General features: G+C 34.3%; 1 long non-coding RNA gene across 1 annotated transcript; it reads left to right on the forward strand.

The window, feature by feature from the left end:
- Positions 1-203: 203 nt before the first annotated feature.
- On the forward strand, positions 204-1,158 carry LOC116655472. The gene is made up of 2 exons (XR_004310553.1): positions 204-791; positions 870-1,158. It is a non-coding gene; the product is annotated as an uncharacterized LOC116655472 (long non-coding RNA).
- Positions 1,159-4,682: the final 3,524 nt, after the last annotated feature.

Here is a 4,682-nt window from a genome sequence, read left to right on the forward strand (position 1 = left end):
AATTTTTAATTTCTCTTTTTTCTACAATAATAGTAGGCCGGTACGTGATACATTGTTTGACAGCTACTCAATTGTTCTCTTCTCAGTTAATTTTATGTGACAAACCGATATTGTGTTTACTGAAAAATTGTGAAAAAAATTGGAAAAAATGTTAATTTGAAATTTTCTCACTTCTCAAATTTTGCGGGAAATTTTCTCACTTTGAATAATTACAATTAACGATGCCGAGGAGAAGACGGCCTGACTTAGGTCGTCGTAGTCAATTAAATGTGCGAAGAGCTACCTCAAGTGCTAACCGCACAGATCAAGAAAATAGTCGTATTGCTATGTCAGAATTGCGTTCTTTAGTGAGTGGCAATGTAGGAGATAGGCTTAGAATGCAACGAGTTCGTGCACATTAAACACATCAACAGCAAGCTAGACATAATGAAACTAAGCGAATCCGCAGACGCAGTGCTCCTGTGATTCTTGAACGAGCTGCATTCCACTATGATCCGGCAATTGATTATTGTGCCGACAAATCAGTAAAAATTGGGGATATGAAAACAATTTGTAAATATTGTAAGGCGTTAAACTACACTGGTAAATCTACTGGATTATGTTGCGCTGAAGGCAAAGTAAAATTGCCACAATGGGTCCCACCACCAGATCCTTTACGCTCCTTAGTTTCTGGGATTGGAAATGATTCGAAGCACTTCTTGACCAACATTCAGAAATATAACAACTGTGTTCAGATGCCATCATTTGGTGCTACACATATTATACAAGCCAATTTCATGCCCACTTTTAAGGTATTATATAAAAATATTCAAGTTTGTATTCAAATATATATAGGAAATAATTAATGGCCAAATTTTGAAAAATCACAGATACAAGGACAATTTTATCACTTACTGGGAACTCTGATACCACGACCTGATGCAGATCATCAATTTTTACAAATTTATTTTATGGGCAATTCAGATGCGGAAATTAATATTCGTTGTGCTCACAAACCAACAGTAAAGAGAACCATTGTCCAACAATTACAAATGTTTCTTCATCAGAATAACAATTTAGTAAACATGATCAAAATAGCATTGGATCGGATGCCATCTGATAGCCATAATACTGGAAGACTGGCTGTGAAAAGACTGATGAATAACGTCATTGAGACAACAATCATAAAAGGAAAATACAAAGGAGAGGATGTCTTGATCCCGCGGATACCAATGATTCCAACGGACACACCATTCGATTTTAAACGCTTACAATTTCCAGTACGTCTGGATTTTGCGATGACTATAAATAAATCGGAAGGACAATCGTTAGAAGTTTGTGGAATCAACTTGGAGTTTCCCTATTTCGCGCATGGACAATTAGACGTCGCGTGTTCGGGCGTCGGAAAACCGTCTTTATTTACGCACCACAAAATAAAACAAAAAATATAGTTTATGAGAAAGCTTTTAATGATAACGGGCAGCTGATAACGGGCAATTAGTGGACCGCTGCGGCTAGTTACACTGAGAGAATTAAATAGAAATAATTATGTTATTTGATGCTGTATTTTAACAGTGTGTGTCTGTGAATATCAAATTTAAATTTTATAAAAAGCCAGTATTTCAGGAAAACTCTTTATAAGTAAGCAACATGATGTATCGAAAATAATTATAAAACTTTATGGTTTTATTCAATAAATGAAGTTGAATAAAATAAGAGGGTACTCTTTAATTTTTGGGATTGAAAATGATTAAAATGATACCTCCGCGACCCTTAATTTTAGCTATCTTCAGTTCTTACTGTATCAGATAATTTTTTTAAGTTTGAAAACTTTTAAGTTTTGTCACAAAAGAAGATTCTGAACGCAACAAAAAAAAAACAACAGCTGGCAGTACGAAGTCTGCCGGGTCAGCTAGTATGTTATATAAATAAAACAAATAATTAGCAATTAATTAAAATTGCGACTGCAATTTGAGATTTAAACTATCTGTTGAGCTATCAGCGTTTTGATAGCGGCCGAATTAATAGACCAGGTTCAATTTTACAATTAAATTTATTATGGGTCAATTTACCCCAAAACAAATTCCGCGGCCAGTCCAAAACAATGCCGAATTACAAGTCCATAAAACCTAAGAGCTTGCGCAGAAGCTCCACCAAAGCTCCCAAGGTGCATGCGCTACAAAAGAACAACAAAGCGAATGCGAATCTGGGAGAAACAAAGAATATGGTACAGCTGATAACGGGCAATTAGTGGACCGCTGCGGCTAGTTACACTGAGAGAATTAAATAGAAATAATTATGTTATTTGATGCTGGCACAAGTCCCAACACTATCCTATCTCTCAAGTTGGATCGAACTGCACATGGTGTGAGAATTTTATTATAATCGGTTAAGTGGTTTAGGAGTCCATTGAGGACAGACATTGTGACACGAGATTTATATATATTAAGATTGTTTCAAATTTTCTTTATATTATTTCATTGTCGTTAATTTTTTTTTATAATATTTTATTATATTTTGCATCAATAATATTTTTTGTTGGTGTGCGTTGTTCCCTTTTTTTTTTAAATTTTGTCCAACTTGTTTGCTTGGCTCATATATCTTTTTTTTCAAACATTTATTGTGAATTTTCTATAATTTATAAAAGAGTTTGGCACACATTATGACAACAATTATTAATAGCATATTATTTACAAATTCCAAATTAATGTTATTTGGCTGAAGTTTATTTATTACGTTAGCAGTGTCCACTGACTTAACTTCTTTGCTCTATATAACGGACAGAAACGGACAAAGCGTTATGCATGCACATATGTATATATAATATGAACCATGCTGACTTGAATCTAAATGGTGTATTAGAGGCGTATTATATTACTTAAGCACTTGAAATGTGTTTGGGCACTTGGCACTCTGTCGCTGACATTGTTATTGGTATAACAACGAAGTGTTGTGATACGTGCAAGGGAGAAATTGCACAAGAGGTATCACAGGTAAGAACCGTAACATAATACGGCACTTTGGCACCTATAATAACAGGTAGCAGCTTATTTGTGGTTTGAATTTTGATGGCAAATATTTATAACCCCGAAATTGGACAACAGGTAGATTAGGTAGATATAAAACATGAATTTTGTTGCCTTTTTAATAAGGGATGAAATTGCGTAACCCTAAGGTTAAGGTGCAATATTTTATTATTTTGGATATTACCTAACTTGGCTATGTCGGGTCAGGCAACAGCCACTGCATAAATTTAATATAAATGTAAAATATATATAAATGTATTAATTATAGCTTAGTATATAATCATTTTTCTCATATCTTTTGTTAGTCGCAAGCCGACTCTTCTCGATCGCTCGGCTTTATTGTATTGTTGTTATTAAGTTAACGAGCTTCCGCTCACTTGTACTCTTTATCTAAGTGCATACGCATCATAAATCGGAGCTTTCTGTCTCGATTTCATATGCGAATAAATAAACATTTTTATAACGTGGTGAAACAAATAATTATTTTGTTTTTATTTTGGATAAAAGTCATTGAAAAATCTCAATGACCAAACACTGGTGACCCCGACGCGATTTTTTTAATATAAATTTTTTTTAAATATAAATAATTAAATATAAATAAAACAATTCCGCGAGCATAAAACAGTGCGAACATACCCGTTTTAGTTTTGCGGTGTATTAACATACGTATGTGCATTTTAAACATAAACGGCATACAGTGCATCAGTGGAACAATTGATTTGTATTTATACCTAAATTATTTTAAACAAGAAAGGATGGCTAACTTCGGGCGGAGCCGAAGTTTATATACCCTTTCAGTTCAGTCGCAGTCCGCTAGGTGGCGCCACGCATCTTATATTATTAGATATGAATTGCATATTGAATAATTTTTCCCAAAATAGAATCTGTACCAAATCCCATCTTTCTAACTTAAAAAACACCAAAGTTATGGCATTTCCGATCAATCAGTTATATGGCAGCTATAGGATATAGTCGACCGATCCCGGCCGTTCCGACTTATATACTGCCTGCAAAGAAAAGAAGGGTGTGTTCAAAGTTTCGACTCGGTAACTCTAAAGCTGAGAGACTAGTTTGCGTAGAAACGGACAGACGGACAGATCATATACAGACAGATGCTCATATTGACTCAGGAGGTGATCCTGATCAAGAATATATATACTTTATAGGGTCGGAGATGTCTCCTTCACTGCGTTGCACACTTTTGACCAAAATTATAATACTCTCTGCAAGGGTATAAATATCAGAGTCAGCTTTTCGGAGCTGCGAACGCCATCTGTCAGAACCATTTGGAGTTAATATTAGCATATAATATATGTTATATATATATGTAATCTAATATATAAAATTCTATTAATACCATACTCCTCCGAAACGGCTTGACCGATTTTGATGACATTTTTTGTGCTTATCCGGTATCTATGAGAATCGGCCAACATCTATTTTTCATCCCCCTAAATGTTAGGGGTAGTCCACCCCTAAATTTTTATTTTTATTTTTTAGACAAAATTTTTAATTTCTCTTTTTTCTACAATAATAGTAGGCGCCGGTACGTGATACATTGTTTGACAGCTACTCAATTGTTCTCTGCTCAGTTAATTTTATGTGACAAACCGATATTGTGTTTACTGAAAAATTGTGAAAAAAATTGGAAAAAATGTTAATTTGAAATTTTCTCAC

Source organism: Drosophila ananassae (assembly GCF_017639315.1).
Source record: "Drosophila ananassae strain 14024-0371.13 chromosome XL unlocalized genomic scaffold, ASM1763931v2 tig00000124, whole genome shotgun sequence".
Taxonomy (NCBI): domain Eukaryota; kingdom Metazoa; phylum Arthropoda; class Insecta; order Diptera; family Drosophilidae; genus Drosophila; species Drosophila ananassae.